This window comes from Nilaparvata lugens, chromosome 7 (assembly GCF_014356525.2).
Source record: "Nilaparvata lugens isolate BPH chromosome 7, ASM1435652v1, whole genome shotgun sequence".
Classification (NCBI taxonomy): domain Eukaryota; kingdom Metazoa; phylum Arthropoda; class Insecta; order Hemiptera; family Delphacidae; genus Nilaparvata; species Nilaparvata lugens.
The window spans coordinates 9,347,585-9,367,707 of record NC_052510.1 but is presented as its reverse complement, the minus strand read 5'-3'; the positions used below and the strand labels follow the sequence as shown (position 1 = coordinate 9,367,707).

General features: G+C 32.8%; 1 protein-coding gene across 6 annotated transcripts in view; it reads right to left on the bottom strand.

Annotated features, from left to right (window-relative positions):
- The window catches only part of LOC111057584 (glutamate receptor ionotropic, kainate 2), a 208,988-nt gene extending 195,230 nt beyond the window's left edge, over positions 1 to 13,758 (bottom strand). For all 6 annotated transcript variants that reach the window (XM_039433629.1, XM_039433631.1, XM_039433632.1 and 3 more), the window contains exon 1: positions 13,584 to 13,758. The gene's annotated coding sequence lies outside the window, so the exon portion shown is untranslated. The remainder of the gene's footprint in view (positions 1 to 13,583) is intronic.
- Positions 13,759 to 20,123: the final 6,365 nt, after the last annotated feature.

Here is a 20,123-nt window from a genome sequence, read left to right as displayed (position 1 = left end):
AATCTTCTCACTTTAACCAACGGATATACCCAGCGAGATTTAATTTAAACTGTTAGCATTTCCTATGGAATCTTTCCAGTCGACCAACGCTGACAGTTTTGAGAAAATCTCAGTATAACGTTGTTTCGGCCGTAATTAGTTGTATAGAGGACCTTTCTCCAAAACTGAGACCGGGCCGAAATTCATGTATTTGAAAAGGACCACTAATGAAGGGTGTGGTGTGATTCATGGTAATCCAGACCACCATAGGATAATACTGAGATAAAATGGTTTGAACAGTATTCATGTAAACATTCTTTCCAACTCGAAGTCAAGGGTTTTGAATTCATAATTGATAATAATATAGGAACTGAGGAGCACTGGAATAATAGAATAATGAAATTAATCAAATGAATTGTATAATAACTTACTACTAATAATTATATTATTTTATAGTTTTTTCAAAGTTTGGAATTTTCTAATAATTAATTGTAACTGATTTAATTTAATTTAGAAGTATTTTTTCAATTTAGAAATTATTTTTTTGCGTATTAAATTTGTAACAATAAATATTGTTACAATTGTGAGTGATGAGAATTATGCAAATTAGCCTGAGAAGTTAGCCTGTTATAAAAATGGATTTTGCTGTTCTGCTTTTCTGTGTTGTGTGGTGTTGACTCTGTAAGTGTGTGCGTAGAAGCTAGGATCCTAGGAATAACATCAATTTTCCTGGAGCAACAATTTAGTTCATGAACCTTGCTTTTTGCGTTGTGTAGTGTCGACTCTATAGGTGTGTGTGTAGAAGTTGTGGGAAGATCAACGATTTTCCTAGAATATAAGTCTGGTTCACAACCTTATAAGGTAAGGAATTTATAGCTGCCTAGGAAAAATAGCTGTCACTTGGTGGGAGAATGTATCTTAAATTGTAGTTGTAACGTCCCTTTCTATTGGTGGAAATTTTTCTAGAGAATAGTAACTGCCAATCACAGTTGGTGTTGGTTAGGTCTATTTAGTATGGCCGATCTCACAGCTGTCCACCTCAAGACGAGAAAAGCGAAGTGGCTTCACTCAGCGTCTGTCCTCCGACATAAGCAGTACTAAATAATGTAATCTGTTCTGAACTTTGTATTAATCTTGGCTTCCATGCCAACTTTAGGCTTTTTTTAGTATTTGGCTCTGGAACCTTTTGTTCCAGCAGCATTTTTAGTCTTTTGCCTATGTAGTCGCTTTAATTAAGAAGAGAGAGAGAGAGTATCAAATTGTCACCTCACCATGGAGATTTTTCTCCTATAACCGCTACTAAAGGTACGTCATAGATTTATAATATAATTAAGGAAATTATCTTCAATGAAAGCTTCCATCAAAGTATTTATTGTAATGTACCGTAATTAAAGTGTAAAAATTGAGAATAGTCCTTTTGATTTGAATGGAAGATGGAAATGGTAATTCAAACTGAAAAATGTTGTAAGAAAATGAACGGTATATGTTTTGTAGAAATATAGAGTGCCTATTAGAAGGAATTAAGATATTTTTGGCTTGTATTATTCCTGAAGAGAAAGCTATTATTATTTATAAAAATAGATCTGTCAATTTGTGAGATTTTCAGAGACTGTATTTTATGATTAATTCTATTAGTAATTTTATCATCTTTATTTGTTATATTTGAAATCATTTCAATGATTTTGATTAGGGAGAAATCACCTAAATATCATATAATCTTTCAAGAGAATCTTTTTGATATTAAACAACTATACTCGAAAGTTGATATGGAAAGTTGTTCAATCAACTTGTGAATTATGTACTATGTAGGCCTATTATGGAATACTATGTACTCATCGCTTTGTGTATAGGGCGTAACCCTTATTACAAATAAATTCTATTCTTTTAAATCAAGAGATTGAAGTAGGTAATGCCTTGATTTTATTATATAACTGAAGTTAAGTTAATTTGTATTATCCTAGTTTATTTTTTTATTCTAACAGCGGTGTAAGTACGGGGATCAACGTACGAATCCATCATTTCATGGGTTCATGAACGTGTGTCTTTAAGCCGCTGAGACGCCTCTGAATCGATGGCCGTCCTAGCTTGGGGTATGCTGTCTCCTGTCCATCTGGACGTGTAGAGCTCGATCGCCGAACTTAGATTCAAGTTGAAGAAACAGCTATGAGGTAACAACTTTTTTCCAAATTAAACGAACGTCCCAGGAACTCCGGATGTGACAAAATGGGGTTTAGTGACGACAGACTTTCAATCAAGTAAAACGTGCGGAATTAGACTTTTGTTAAATCATAATTTTGAGATATTATTGGGGATAGATAGTTTATTAATTTTATTAATTTGGTTTGAGTAATAGATTTTCGGTTGTATCTTTACATTGAAAAGTGAGGCCATATTTTCTCTGTAAGGATCCAGCTGGGAATTTCAGTTTTCTTTAATTTATAAATAATTATAATCTTCTAAACTACTAAAAGTTGAATGAGTACATGAATTTTTAAATGTCCCTTATTGATTAAATTAATGTTTTAAAATAATTCTCATCTTAAAGTTGTAAAGGATCAAATGAAGTTTCAAGGACCCTAACCTTTCCTAAATTTGTTTTGATGACATATATTTTTGAATAGTTTTTTTTAAGGTAGTATACCATGATGTGATACTTGAGGAATGTTTGTCCTTGCAGCGTTCATGATATAAAGATACTAAATAGTTATTATTGGGGGGGATCATTAATATTTGATAATGTTTTGATAGTGTTTTAAAGTTTCCAAGTGTGTTCAAAATTTAATGTTCTAAGAATTTTATGAATTTTATGTGGATCTTTTCTTAAAATATTTATTCTTATTTATGATTAACTTCTGAGACATATCTATGATAATTTTCAATAATTGCTCTTTTGAAATTAGAGTCCTTTAAGCTTTTATGATTCAATCTAAAACGTTTTAAAATGTAGAGCATACAGAGTAGGTTATTACCGAATTAAGTATATCAGAGATAACTTTCTAAATTTAGTAATTTTATTTTCGGTTTTCATGATTCTTCTTCTTGTTTTATTTGTTGTTTATTGATTTCTTTGTTTTATTAACTTCTTTGTTTTATTAACTTCTTTGTTTTATTAATTGTTGAATTAACTGTAAGAGGTGACAATATAGTTGATACCTTCTCTCTATTTCGTTGTCTCTCTTGTCATTTCTGGTTTCCCGTTCTCTAGCACTAGGTATGTTTATCAAGCATCCCTTTTATTAAGTTATATTGTGTGTGCTTCTAAATTCTAAATTCAAAATTAACTTTCTAAATTCATAGCACGGCACAATTCGCTGCGCCACTCTGCTGCTTTTGCTCTTTTTATTGACTTATTATGTTAATTTCAAATCAGTTTATTCATAAAATTGATAAACATTCTTATGGCTAATGAATGCTTGATTCCAGAAATGAGTATTGAAGTTTGGAGCAGCATACAAATGCTGAAGATAAACTAATTGAAGTTGAATTTTTTATTATTTTATTAATGTGATCAATATTAATATTTTCCCTGTCTGTGTTTCCATTTAGCTGTGATGCCCTAGCTCAAGGCATTATACTGGTGTAGGGACAATTTCATTTTTCGAGATTCTTATAGAAAATGACATGTTAGGGACAGTCAGAAATTTAGTGGAAGTTATGATATGTCAGAAGACTGTAGTGACAGTAGCATTGCAGATTGTAGCCTGGATAATTGAGAATAAAGTTGAAGGAAGGTTAGATTTGAGGAGTATAGCAGAAAAATAATAATTGATTGATTTAGTTGAATTTATTTTGTTTGTTTGAGTTTTGATTTTGTGTTTAAATTAGTCCTTGCATCTTCTAATGAAAACCTAATTTCAGTGTTGCATCAAAGACCACCAAGTCTTGTGAATGGCGATTTTGCGTTTGATTGAGCTGATAGACGATGGCTGCAGTGTTGAGTCTTGATGTTGTCCGTGATGCTGATCTTCAATAGCGGGTCTGGTGAGCCAACATACTGTAAGGTTGGTGCCGAGACAAACATTGTCTATCCTTTATTATATTGTTTGAGATGTTCGTCTATCAAAATTTAGTTATCTGATTAGTACTGGAATTTCAGTTGTTTGATAATATTTCATTGGTAGGGTCAGTTATGTGGTATAAAAATATAGGGTGTATTTTGTGGTCTGGCATTGTAAAGAGAGTTGTCAGACGTGATAGGGTTTGTTAACGTTTCCTTTAGGCTGTGGTAATTTTTTTGAGCTTAGATAGGTAGATGTGAGAAATCTTATCTGTTGAAGTTGTAGTTTTGTTTGATGAATTAAGTATCTGGAGTGAGTGTCGCCAGTTGTAAGGGGCACTACTCAGATGAGGTCCATATGACAAATCAAGGTTAATAGCTGGGACTATCCTTGTTGTATTTGTGGAATGGAAGATAGAATTTTAGCAACAGGTACTCAGAGTAGTATGAGCTAAAATTAGGTTTTATTCTGGTGACTGGTGTGGTTCCTTTCTGAAGATTTATGGGGGTCTGAAGAAAATAGATGGAATGCTAACCAAGATCAGGATTTTTTTTTGAAATTTTAGGGTAAGCCTCAGTTGAAAGGTTCGTTAGATTGATAGCTGGGAATGGCCACAATACACTGTCAAAATTTATTATCTAATTTCTTGGGATAAAATTTATCTAAATAATGTGGGTAGTGAAAATCTAAAGTTTTATTTAATAGGAAAAAGGGTTATATTATTAATAAGTCAATGTGAATTTGAAATGAGTATAATAAATGAGAGAAAGATTGAGAAAAGTTTAATTGGGATTTTGTAATAATAAATATTATACTGCTATAGTTAATTTGGTGATACAGACAGTGGAAAGTAATTTATTTCAATACAGAGAAATTGGGGAAATTAAAAATAAATAAATAATATTTGAATTGTATGGTGATAATTAATTATGAGAATTAATTTTACTTGGTGATAGGATAATTGATTATTTTTTGTTGCAGTATTGTGAGGATAAATTAGGGAGATTCAATAAATTATAGTGTTGGTTTAGTATGGTGACCTTGAATTTTTATAGATATTATTTGATGGGTAATAATAAAGTGAAGAATAATTGAATAAGATAGACAGGATATAGAATCATGTCCTATATAATTGCAGCAAAAGTGATTAATATTAAAAGGGGGAAGAAACGGGAAATGTAGAAGAATAGGAAAGGTAGTTCTTTAATATAACATAAAAATGGAAAAATGATTGAATAAAACAAAAAAAAATAGAAAATAGGAAACGGGAAGAAAATCTAGGTAACTCAATTTTTCACAACTTTTGTGATGATAAAAAAAAAGGGAATATGTAACGGGAAATGGAACAGGTTTCAGTACTATAGAATATGGAACTATTTTTTTATTAATCTTGAGAAAATGCTTATGTTGTTTGCTTTAGCTTGTCTTTGTCAATGGAATTCTTAAAATAAAGGTTTGAGTTTCTGAAGGTTCTTCTTTGAGTGTGGTAGGCAGTATAAATTTTGTTCAAATATTTTTGGTGGAGCTTAGTTCAGTTATATACTAGTCGATAGTGGAAAATTTTCTTTATGATATGGTTCAGTGTCTGTTATCATGATCATTGGCCTAGGCGTTTGTACTGTCATATTTCTTCATGTGCTGGAGAAATGAGTTTAATTGAGTATACAAGGAGAAGATAGTAAGTAGTAATTTGATGTGTTGAGAGAATATCGTAGTCAGTTTTTTTTTTTTTTGAGTTGCCAAGGTCCATTAGTTGTGATACTGTGGTTGTACCAAGGTGATAGGAAGCACAAATAGTAGGTATACTGGTGTATGTATATTGTCCTCAAATGTTGCTGTCCCAAGTGAGTAATGAGTAACGGAAATTAAGTGGTAATGATGTACTGAATAGTTGTATCTCTGTTTGTGAAACAGTGAAGATCTTAGTCTTTTCCAAAAGGGAAAATTCAGAATTGTAGCGTAGGTGTTGCTGGGTAATTGTGGGACAATTCGCGATGTCCTTTATCTTCAGCTAAAACCGACGTTATTTTGTTGCACGAAATTGCAAGGAACGAGATGGAGAGTATAAATGGGTGATATGAGTTTTGTTGCTAAGTTGATACGTGTATCAAGGTCAACGTGTATCATGATACGTAAGCTGCTAACATCGTTGCATGTGAGTTAACTCTGTGTAGTTATTGGCTTCATGACATTGAAAAGCGGTTGCATACGTAGGTCAGGGTTGCTTTGACATGAGGCGGCCGTCAGCTGTTTCAGTGGTGAGATGCGTCAAATGTCAGTTGCTCGATTTTAACAACTTGTCGAGTTATGAGGGTCTGGTCATATGATTGTGATAATTTGATAATTTTTTTTAATTTGTTGTTTCTATTTTGAGTTTTTTTTTGTTGAGGTTAACTATGGGATAATCTGATTATGAACTTAACAGCTGAGTATTGATTGGAGAGTCTCTTTGAATATTTTGGTCGTTTTATCTTTGTCTGGGAGAAATTTCAGCAAATTATCTTATCAGTTGTGAGGGACCAGTAAAAGGTGCACATACTGGGTTTCTACACTGCCCCTTTAGGAAAATAGCTGTCTGAATTAATTTTGATTTTATTTTGTCACTGTTGATTGATGTCTATTACTGGTTGTTTAGCTTCATATGAGACAGGGCCCGTCTAGATGTGGAGTTTGGCAGCCGGTTTTGCACAATTTCTAGTTGACTTTACAAAATTTTTTTGGTGTCTTATGTTGCAAAATTTTACGAGTTTTCCACAAGGTTTTCTTAGATATCTTGATTATTCCAAATTAGTTGATTACCTTCATGGTGATTTGTCTTAACTTTTGTGAGATCGAAATTTGTTGCTAGTCCACTTGGTTATTTAAAAATTTTGAACTTGGTTATTTGCTTGTTCCTCCTGATGTTTATGGCTAGTTCTTTGAAATTCATTAAAAATTTTGTTGCTTTCACATGATTGTAGTTCGAGTTTGATTAGTCTGAGATTCATTATTAGTATTTTATTTGAAATTTTGAGGTGAATAATTCCTTTTTGTAGTTATTGGTCTTATACAGGGTGTTACCGATAGCATTGTCATGTTGTTTTCTGCCAAATTTTTTTACGACTCAACCCGGTGTTCCACACTCAAGAAGGGGGAGTATTGTAGCAATAAATATTGTTACAATTGTGAGTGATGAGAATTATGCAAATTAGCCTGAGAAGTTAGCCTGTTATAAAAATGGATTTTGCTGTTCTGCTTTTCTGTGTTGTGTGGTGTTGACTCTGTAAGTGTGTGCGTAGAAGCTAGGATCCTAGGAATAACATCAATTTTCCTGGAGCAACAGTCTAGTTCATGAACCTTGCTTTTTGCGTTGTGTAGTGTCGACTCTATAGGTGTGTGTGTAGAAGTTGTGGGAAGATCAACGATTTTCCTAGAATATAAGTCTGGTTCACAACCTTATAAGGCAAGGAATTTATAGCTGCCTAGGAAAAATAGCTGTCACTTGGTGGGAGAATGTATCTTAAATTGTAGTTGTAACGTCCCTTTCTATTGGTGGAAATTTTTCTAGAGAATAGTAACTGCCAATCACAGTTGGTGTTGGTTAGGTCTATTTAGTATGGACGATCTCACAGCTGTCCACCTCAAGACGAGAAAAGCGAAGTGGCTTCACTCAGCGTCTGTCCTCCGACATAAGCAGTACTAAAATGTAGTCTGTTCAGAACTTTGTATTAATCATGGCTTCCATGCCAGCTTTAGGCTTTTTTTAGTATTTGGCTCTGGAACCTTTTGTTCCAGCAGCATTTTTAGTCTTTTGCCTATGTAGTCGCTTTAATTAAGAAGAGAGAGAGAGAGTATCAAATTGTCACCTCACAATGGAGATTTTTCTCCTATAACCGCTACTAAAGGTACGTCATAGATTTATAATATAATTAAGGAAATTATCTTCAATGAAAGCTTCCATCAAAGTATTTATTGTAATGTACCGTAATTAAAGTGTAAAAATTGAGAATAGTCCTTTTGATTTGAATGGAAGATGGAAATGGTAATTCAAACTGAAAAATGTTGTAAGAAAATGAACGGTATATGTTTTGTAGAAATATAGAGTGCCTATTAGAAGGAATTAAGATATTTTTGGCTTGTATTATTTCTGAAGAGAAAGCTATTATTATTTATAAAAATAGATCTGTCAATTTGTGAGATTTTCAGAGACTGTATTTTATGATTAATTCTATTAGTAATTTTATCATCTTTATTTGTTATATTTGAAATCATTTCAATGATTTTGATTAGGGAGAAATCACCTAAATATCATATAATTTTTCAAGAGAATCTTTTTGATATTAAACAACTATACTCGAAAGTTGATATGGAAAGTTGTTCAATCAACTTGTGAATTATGTACTATGTAGGCCTATTATGGAATACTATGTACTCATCGCTTTGTGTATAGGGCGTAACCCTTATTACAAATAAATTCTATTCTTTTAAATCAAGAGATTGAAGTAGGTAATGCCTTGATTTTATTATATAACTGAAGTTAAGTTAATTTGTATTATCCTAGTTTATTTTTTTATTCTAACAGCGGTGTAAGTACGGGGATCAACGTACGAATCCATCATTTCATGGGTTCATGAACGTGTGTCTTTAAGCCGCTGAGACGCCTCTGAATCGATGGCCGTCCTAGCTTGGGGTATGCTGTCTCCTGTCCATCTGGACGTGTAGAGCTCGATCACCGAGCCTAGATTCAATTTGAAGAAACAGCTATGAGGTAACAACTTTTTTCCAAATTAAACGAACGTCCCAGGAACTCCGGATGTGACAAAATGGGTTTTAGTGACGACAGACTTTCAATCAAGTAAAACGTGCGGAATTAGACTTTTGTTAAATCATAATTTTGAGATATTATTGGGGATAGATAGTTTATTAATTTTATTAATTTGGTTTGAGTAATAGATTTTCGGTTGTATCTTTACATTGAAAAGTGAGGCCATATTTTCTCTGTAAGGATCCAGCTGGGAATTTCAGTTTTCTTTAAATTTATAAATAATTATAATCTTCTAAACTACTAAAAGTTGAATGAGTACATGAATTTTTAAATGTCCCTTATTGATTAAATTAATGTTTTAAAATAATTCTCATCTTAAAGTTGTAAAGGATCAAATGAAGTTTCAAGGACCCTAACCTTTCCTAAATTTGTTTTGATGACATATATTTTTGAATAGTTTTTTTTAAGGTAGTATACCATGATGTGATACTTGAGGAATGTTTGTCCTTGCAGCGTTCATGATATAAAGATACTAAATAGTTATTATTGGGGGGGATCATTAATATTTGATAATGTTTTGATAGTGTTTTAAAGTTTCCAAGTGTGTTCAAAATTTAATGTTCTAAGAATTTTATGAATTTTATGTGGATCTTTTCTTAAAATATTTATTCTTATTTATGATTAACTTCTGAGACATATCGATGATAATTTTCAATAATTGCTCTTTTGAAATTAGAGTCCTTTAAGCTTTTATGATTCAATCTAAAACGTTTTAAAATGTAGAGCATACAGAGTAGGTTATTACCGAATTAAGTATATCAGAGATAAATTTCTAAATTTAGTAATTTTATTTTCGGTTTACATGATTCTTCTTCTTGTTTTATTTGTTGTTTATTGATTTCTTTGTTTTATTAACTTCTTTGTTTTATTAATTGTTGAATTTAACTGTAAGAGGTGACAATATAGTTGATACCTTCTCTCTATTTCGTTGTCTCTCTTGTCATTTCTGGTTTCCCGTTCTCTAGCACTAGGTATGTTTATCAAGCATCCCTTTTATTAAGTTATATTGTGTGTGCTTCTAAATTCTAAATTCAAAATTAACTTTCTAAATTCATAGCACGGCACAAATTGTAAATTGAGTGTGTACTTGATGAATGTTGAGTGACACATAACCTAGCTACATTTGGACTGTTGTATAAATTAGAATTGGAACCGTTTTGTGCTTATAAGCCTGTGGTACTTTTCTGTAAGTTGTGTGATTCTGAATGATTAAATGAATAAATAGATAAATATCACTGGCCAGAATTCTGAGAACAATAGAGGCTTATTATAGGTACTGAGAAACCGCTGAATGTCGAATATCACTGGCCAGAATTCTGAGAACACTAGGGGCTTCGTATCAACAGAAACTAAAAACTGGAATTCCAAATATTGGTATTTAACTGATCATACTGTGAACTGTAGAGGTATCTATGGATTATAGATTCTGTGATAGAATCTATTAGATAGGGATTATGGATTATTCAGATCAATCATACAACCATTTAGTATCTTATAGTTCTCTGAACTAATAACATCCTAAGCTATTCAAATGTTATCGTTAATCAAAGTGATGATTGAATTGAATACAAACACCATTATTGGATATTGGATAAAAAGACCATGCACATAGATACTAGTTCATTTAATTTAGTCTTCATGACAACAAAATTGCTATTCTGTTATTGGTTAGCTTGTATCTGGTTGAAATTCATCTTCTTCTCTAATTCATCTTCTCATCTTCCCGTACAACGGAATTACCACAATCTCATTTGTTAGCTTGTGATTGGTTGCATTCTTTTTTACGCAACGCTCATTGGCTGTAGGCATGACAACGAAATCGCTACTCTCTCATTGGTTGGCTTGTGATTGCTTGAACTCTCCCTTTAGCTGTTGTGATGTCGACTGAATTGCTGCTCTCTTATTGGTTGAATGATATTTTATTTAACATCCATCAACTGTCAAGATATTTATTGTAGATAAGCTACAATAATTATTAGTTATATGGTTTATAAAGTAGAATATTAAAACCTGACTATAATTCTACAGGTTAAATAACCTGAAGATGGTGTGAAGACTGAAACTAGTTATAATTTGTATTCTTATTGTATTATTCTATTGATTCCAAAGGGTACTATAATTATTTTTTATAAATTGGAGAAAGTAGCCCTGAATTCATACATTTTGAGTAGCTATATGATATTTCTCAAAATCACAGCTCATGGTTACCAATATGAATAATACCATCGCTTGATGGTATTTTATAAACTCTCTGAAGTATTTATTTCCATGTACAAGATTAGATCAATTACTGAATTAATAAAAATCTATTTTAATTATGATTGTAATAACATTTATGATAATCATGAACTCACAAGATATTGAACGTTTATTTGAGAGTAGTATCATGGTAATTTGTATCTTTCGTCGGATTAATAACGAAATGTGAGAGGTGATCTTCAGTAATGTGCCGTTCTTATTGAATCTTCCATAATTCCAAATAATGCCTTTAAACGTTCCTTTCCAATTAAACGTTCTTTTCAAAAGTTGCATTACTCCGAATTAATTGTGCTAGTTATTTTATTATGCTATCATGATAGTCGAATTGCATCTCATGGCTATTATATCTTTATTCAAATCTATTTTTTCTGTTTTGCTTTGATGACAGAGTTGAAATTCATAGAATTGCTAATAAAAATAATGAACTGGAGTCTCAACTAGGATATTAATAATAAATATATGTAAATTTTGAGAGTCGTATGATGCATAAAACATGAATAATAATGAAATTTCTAGACTAGTATCTATCCCAAGTTATATTACTGTTCGAAAATGTTAAGTTCAGAATGTTTATCTTCAAATCCGACCGAAATGCATAGTCCGTCTACAGGAGATGTACAAGATATTACTTTCAGTATCCGATTATTCAAGTCCTTTTACTCTAGATTGAAATGCAAAAGATACCTCTTCCTACACTGGAAAAATCGGAGATTTTTATTTCACGAATTTAGAATTCAAAAGCTTACATATAATATATAAACCCATTAATCTATTCCATTCCATACAAATCCCTACAATAGTCAGTGTAGTAGAATGTATTGATGGAATAATGTTTTAGATTTATTAATTTTTGGCAGGAATTGTTTCGTCAAACCACAAACAATGAATAAATTTTTAGTACTTTAATAAAAAAATCAATTAATAAGTCTTAGTTTTTTTTTATGAAAAGAAAATTAAAGGGATGAATAACAGAACAAGTGTTGACTTGCTCTCGAAATCTGATGATTATCACACCATCATCAACATTTTAAAACATGTAAACGCATCTCAACATCATAAAATTGTAGCCTATCAATTGAGATATTTGAAAATCTAAATTTTATCCATTAATGAACGTAGCTTATCCTTCAACCACTGATGATAAGCATTTACAGCTCATTCATGAACATTATCAAATCTGAGTGGAATCCTTAACTATACTATAAAAGTCAAAAATACTCAACAGAAATGAGGTTAACAAATCCAGTCATGAGTTCAAGCCACACAACGAAGATATAAGCTCATGTTATATTAGTTGATTCATAACTTCATATACAACCAAATACATAATCTTGATAACTCAATTCAAGTACAAATAGAGATAAATTAGAAGTTGCATTTGTTCAAATGCTAATTGATAAATAATTATTATTAAACGAGAATCCCTATTGAATGCTGTAAATCACTCCGAAGACTTCTGCTACTGTAAAGAATTTCATTATAAAATAATAATGAACTTAAATTCTAGGCTGGTTTCTAGGTTTATAACCTCAATGCCTTCAATAATTTTTGAATTATCATAATTATATAATAATAATTATTATTTAATTCAAGTACATTAATTTATTGAAGGCATTGAGGTTATAAACCTAGAAACCAGCCTAGAATATTATTATTATTATTATTATTAGTTCATTATTATTAGGCTGGTTTCTAGGTTTATAACCTCAATGCCTTCAATAATTTTTGAATTATCATAATTATATAATAATAATTATTATTTAATTCAAGTACATTATTTATTGAAGGCATTGAGGTTATAAACCTAGAAACCAGCCTAGAATTATTATTATTATTATTAGTTCATTATTATTAAGCTGGTTTCTAGGTTTATAACCTCAATGCCTTCAATAATTTTTGAATTATCATAATTATATAATAATAATTATTATTTAATTCAAGTACATCAATTTATTGAAGGCATTGAGGTTATAAACCTAGAAACCAGCCTAGAATTATTATTATTATTATTAGTTCATTATTATTAGGCTGGTTTCTAGGTTTATAACCTCAATGCTTTCAATAAATTAATGTACTTGAATCAAATAATAATTATCATTATATAATTATGATAATTCAAAAATTATTGAAGGCATTGAGGTTATAAACCTAGAAACCAGCCTAGAATTCAAGTAACACTCCACAGATGAACTTACATCAATTTAAGATGAACTTTATTCACAACCAGATTAATGCCATTGTAGCTTCATTCATGAATATGAATTTCAATTCTAGATAGAATGAGGTTATCAAGAAGTGAGGTCATGTGTATTTGAGTACAGTACATCAGAGATGTCAAGTACAGTAAATCAGAGTTCAGTCTATCCTTAAGACACAATCAGAACTCAACGTAGAGACTGATTATCACAAGCGCTGGTTACAGATTGCACGAGACACATTACCCTCAAGCAATAAAAGAGCTACTTGCGCTGACTATCTATCACGAGTCAGCAGTCAGCACTCGGTATTGATTTCACAGTTTGAATTGCATGCGAGATGCCTACCTGATCTGTCCTCTGCCCAGGCGGCTGATAGAAGCGAATGTTGAGCAGCAACTGCTGATCCTCTCGCTGACCAATGAGGCTATCGCGTCATCGGCGCCGCTGATTGATGATGCATTCTGCTGATGTAGCAGGATGCTGACACAACTCTGGCCGTGGACCCGATCAGCAGCTGCCTCCCTACAAACCTCAAACCTCTTGCTGGATTCTCCACCCTTACCGAAAGGAAGCGCATTTTGATACGGGCTGTGTGTGATATGAGTCTCGTAGTTTGATACAAGTGATTTTTCGGGGGTTGGGTTCTCATTCCAGGCAATGAATGCTCAAAAAAAGTTATAGAGGGAGAAGTTTGGAACACAATTTTTGCCCCCGCAGCTCTTCTAAGGATTCTAAGGATAGTAAGGGGGTAAACATATCAAAAATCCTCACTCCTATCCCCTGTGCAAGGGGGTTGAGTGTGGTTTGAAAATACTATATTTTATTTTTTGCAAATATTTCGAACAATATGCGTCTATCGGAAATTTTTATCGAATGCAAAATTAAAACTTACAAATTAGCCTACAAGTTTCATCTGTACCATTTTTCCATGTCTCTCATAGTTTTCTAGGTATGAGTTTCGAAGATGTCACATTTTCAAGAATAACCCTTCCGGCTCCGATTTTTCATCTTTTTGGCCTTATAACTTTTTAACGATTGATTGAAAAATCCGTGCTAATCATGACCTCATAAAGCATCATATTCTCTTCAATTTCCTGTATTATATCAAATCTCAAATATCACTATTCATGAAATACCTATTTTCTGTTCAGTTATTATTTTGAACATATTCCAAGGTAAGTCATCTATATTTGTGAGAACTATAGTAATACTTTTCTATGAAAACTGTTTGGAAAAATGTTATCAACTTGTAGATGCATTTCCAAGATTGTGAATCTATAATTTATCAGATTCTCATTGGATGTTTCGAAAATCTCCTATTTGTGCAAAGATCCTTGTTTAAACCTGGATTCAATAAAACATTCAATTTACAGGTTTCTCACTTCAACTGAATCACAAAATCTCAGTAATAGTTTTTCATCCAACTTTTCGCGTTAGAGTAGGCCTATCCAAAAAAAAAAATTTCGCGAGATAATTCCTCTGATAGAATTCTTGTCCACATGCCAGAATGAGAGAATCGTTGAAAAATTCCAAAGATTTTCGACATTCCTCTGGACTCCGAAACTTTGGTTTTTAAGTTTTGAAACTTTTCAACTTTGCCAAAACTTCTCGCCTCGATGAGAAATGCACACTTATGCTGGCTGACAACTCGCATTACTGTCGTCCAATAAAAGTTGAGTGAAAAATGATCCCTTTTTATCATTCTACTCGTTTTTCTCCATGGCACCTTTCAGTCACATTATTACCTTCTCTCTTTATTGCCCATAAATCTATTCCTAGAAAACTTCTCTTATAACCTTCTCTCGCACTATCGACAATACATCTATTCCTAGAAAAGTGATCAATAACCTTCCCATACCATCGCCAAAACATTTATTCCTAGGAATCTTCTCCAATAACCTGCAAAACTTGTCTTTCATAAAAGAGATGAAACATTCTAGACTGTTCGCAGCATTTTGTAATATCAAGTTTCTCATAAAGCACTGGAAATATCACTGTATCAAAAATGAAAATTCCTCTATCAACGTCAAACTCATATACATATTGTGTATTGAATAGGAAGAACAGTCTCCTGTTCTCTGTGAAATACGTTATTATTCCACTGAAAATATAATTGGAAAAAGAATAAGATGTGATTGGAAAAAGAATAAGATCGCTTGATATTAATTTCAAGCACATTTCAGTTGTCACGGATTTAAACATGATGCACAGCAAAACAAAGCATATACACAGCAAAACAAAATATTTGAAACCTGTGAAGGATTTATGAATTGAAAACTTGATTTACAATGTTAAATCAAATATGTGGTAATTCACGGACTAAGAATGAAAAGATTTTGAAGTTCAATTAGAGCCCAATCAGAGTACCTATAATCTATAATGAGAATCGAGATGATAATAATTATAATAGACGGTGAAGATAATAGACGGTATTCATGTCTGACGGATTCATCATAATCCAGTTGAGGGGTGAAATTTGAGATGAATATTCGATTTTATTATTACGAGAATTTGAAACCGCAGAGAATAGCATTCTTCTCAGGTACGTTGTACTTTGTACAGTGACGTTGATAAGCTATTTATTATATTAAAATATATCTCTCATAATCTGACATGTTCCAGACTAAACACTGTATCAATGAACCACACATTGGATTACATTACTTGATACATAGTAACAGTATGGGTGGATAAGGCATAAAATTTCTTGAAGAAAAGCATTTTCAAATAGTTCTATCCAACCCATTAACTCAGAGCTCGATTGATATTAACTAGAGCCCAATCTCTACTTCTTCTGCAACATAATATCAGTAGTCGTTGCTTCATTGTTCAAATGTAGTTTAAAATTACTAGATCATTGTTTCGCCTACTTTTCACAATTCTAGTTGACGTTCTAACATAGAGAAACAATATGAGCACAATAGCATAAGTAGATATCCCATGGTATAGGGCGTTTATGTCGCAACTTTTACTGTTATCTCAAGCCGCTAGTTCATGTAATTCTTTCCCGTAAAGCTGTGTGACACTCATATTTATTGTGCCGTTCTCTCACTCTCACCCAAACAAAACAGTAAAGTTCGAAAATTATCAACAGTAATCGGCTTGAGATAACAGTAAAAGTTGCGACATAAACTCCCAATAATCCCAATGGGATATCTACTTACGCTATTGTTTCTCTATGGTTCTAGCTATCGGAGACAGGTTACCGGAAGTATCTAACTCAACTGTGTAGACACTTACTTGAACTCTTTTATCATGTAATATCAGAAACGGCTGAGTGAGTATACGAACATGATAGCTTTCAAATTCACTCAAACAGTGACTTCATCCAGTACCATTCTGACGGTATTCATGATCAAAGCTCGAACCATATATTCACGCTTACTTGAATGCTTGAAACTGTAACCTGTTCAAGTACATGTCCACTCGGTAATCAGCATCAAGTAGGATTCACCTAAGATTCTCATTCAATCAAAGCTGATAGTTTAAAGTGAAGCTAGAAACTATAGAACTTTGTCTCTTGAAAACCAGATATGAATCGTGCACTGGTAATATCAAATTATTTTTTAAAAAAATTCATAATTCATAGTTTTAGGCTATTTAGTCAAAAGACTGGAGCCAGATACTCTTATTCCCAATCTATCAACCTTAATTATTCTGCTGTTTCCAAAGTGTATCGATACAAAACTTGTATCAGAGCATCCTGTCGACTGGAGAAGGAAGCTTAAGCCACGCTTGGCGAACTTGACAGAGCGACTGCGCCAAATTTCGGGGTACAGCGCTGGATGAAGCAGAAAGGATCCCAGCCTCCCCTTCTGTATCATAGTGATGATACGGGGCGGGAGGGTGTGTATCACGATAGGGAAACATAACTCTGCGGGTAGGCAATACAACTTGGACACACTGAGCGTCACGCACGAGGGCCGTACGAAAAGGAAAGAGACGGGGAATGAGGAGGTGATAACCCGTTGATTCGCATACTCACTCTCTCCCTTGTTCTCTCCTTATCTCTCTCCCTTGTTCTCTCCTCAACTCTCTCTCCTACAGATATCTTTCTCTCTCTCTCTCACTCAATTATAAAATATTATCGTTACGTTATTCTGTTTGCATTCAATATTTATTCTCATTGATTACATTTTTTATACTTTGTAAAATTCGTTGTTCAATTAGCATTACCGTCATTTAATGTGAATTAGTGTATAAGCCAGTAAATATTGTAACATACATAAATAAAGAACTCTAATCTAATTTAATATCTCTCTCTCCCTCTCAATCACGCTTTCTCCATTCATGTATCCATCTATCTATCTCTCTGCCTCTCTCTCTTTTTGTCTCTCTCTCTCTCTCTCTCTCTCTCTCTCTCTACTTCCTTCTTTCACACTTTCTCTCTCCCTTGTTCTCTCACTTTATCCTAACCTACATCATCATCCGCTATCATCCTCCTTCGAGCTCCAGCCTCATAATAATACTCTTTCGGACCGAAAATCCCCTCTCTGGAGCGCCAGTACTCTATCAAAGTCGTCCTTGGCATTAAGAGAATAGTTTCCTGTTCGAAGGCATGTAGCCCCCAAATCGGTGGCTATACGTTAAAAGCAGTAACACACACACATGTGTGAGAGTGCGACAACACACGCATGTACATGTGCGAGAGTGCGACAGCACTACATCATCCCTTCTGCTATTTTCGATGGCGCTTTTTTGTGATGACAGATTGCCGCCTTCTGCTATTAAGTGACGTGAATGTCTATAGGGCATTCATCATTGTTTCCAGTAAATATTTTCTGGAGATTTATGGCAATATTCATTATCCACTTGAGGAGAATCGATCCTACTTCAACATTCATTTTGCTATGCTATAAGCATAAGGTCAACTGAAAGAGCTGATACTTAGGTTATTAGTTTAGCTAGTGTTTCACAAAGGAGATTAGAATTTTTCATGAGTTATCAGAAGTATGAATATCAATGAGACCATCCATGGATGGTCTACAAGAACATACTACGTGTATTCTATATTATGTCATGTTGAAACATTACAGAGTTGGAATGTATTAATATCAGTCTTATAGAAAATTCTAGAACAAAAGGTCATATTATATAATTCGGATTTCGGAATAGTCGAGGAAGGAGCTGTTACGTTGTAGCGCATAATTGCTGAGAATGGATGCATATTAGATTGCATAGAACAATAGCAGGGTGCTGAGGCTTTGATTGGTTTATATACGAAGTTTTAGGAGAAACCTTCTTCAAAGGTTTCCATCTTTTCCATAAACCAAAGTTCGATTCCAATCCAAAATTGGATTTAACCGAGTCATTTGGCATTGGAGTTGTGGAAACTGATCCAATAAAAATTAAGTGATTGAATATTATTCCCGGAAGATGAGAGGAGAATGATTGTGATAAAATTATTTTAGAGAGATGAGAATAAAAATAGGAAGAAATTGGAACATTGAAGAAGGTGTGTCTTCAAAGTAAAAATGGTGTTATTTAATCACAACATGTTTCGGACATTGATGCCATTTTCAAGTGATATGAAGTTTTAAATAATTCAAAAAGGGTACTGAGATATTTTATTTTTCTTTCTATTTTTATTACAAGTAGCCCTATACAGAAAAGAGATAAAAATGGTGTGTTTGAATTGTGGAAATTGATCAAATTCGAATTAAATATAGAGTGATGAGGATAAATTTATTCTATGGATGGAAGATTTGAAATAGAAAAACAAATGAGAATATATTTTGATGATAATAATGTGAAATATTTCTTCTATATTTGTTTGAGCTTTGAAGCATCTGAATTCCAAAATCTACTTTGTGAAAATAATTAAGGACTGACAATTTTGTGAAGCGAACAACTACAAGACTTAACTTATTTTGGATTATGTGCAACCTTATCTGAACTCGGGAGAGGAATAGCACAAGATTACCTTATTTCTTCTCTCCCTATCATTTCTATGATCTACTTATTATTTGAATCAATAAAGAATAAAAAGTATTGAAATAAGATTTTGAAAAGGTGTGTTTTTAAACATTTGAGTTTCAAATTTAGTTGAAAATGGAGAGGAGGGTTAAGAATTTATAGGCTAAGTAGCAATGAGAGCAGGATAGAGAGAAATTGCTGAGGGAGATTAAATTCTTCAATTACAACACATTATACCTGGAAATACATTAAATTAGGAACTTGAAAGAAACTAATATGATTTATTGTTGAACTACAGAAACCTTTCAAGGTAGGGTGGTAGAGGAAATTTTATCACGTCTAAAAAAGAGTATCTTCAATTATCAAGTCTTCATTTTTCATTGACCGAGCGAAATGAGGTCCAAGATTCAAGTCGACGGTTTGGCATTTCTCTTAATGTTTAAATGTTTATATGTTGCGCATTTACGGCGAAACGCGGTAATAGATTTTCATGAAATTTGACGGGTATGTTCCTTTTATACAAGGTTTTTGGAAATTTTGCATTTCAAGGATAATATAAAAGGAAAAAGGAGCCTCCTTCATACGCCAATATTAGAGTAAAAATCAGACTATAGAATTATTCATCATAAATCAGCTGACAAGTGATTACACAGATGTGTGGAGAAGCCAGTCTATTACTGTATTTCTATGAGGTCTATAGTTTCAATCAGGTACTTGTGGATGAGAATACTGCGTGAGGTCTACTGTTCACAGAACTACTAGTTTAAAAGACGTAGTAATAGAATAGAATGTTGTTTCGGTAAAAGATAGACCTTCGATGGAAAAATAATATATTAATCTAACCTGATAATGTGTCGTATGTTACGATTCGAAAGTAAACTAGCCATCCTTCCTACTGATTCAATCCACTTCAATGTAAACCTGATATAAATGTACCCTGACTATGTGCCAAATTTTGAGATATGTTAC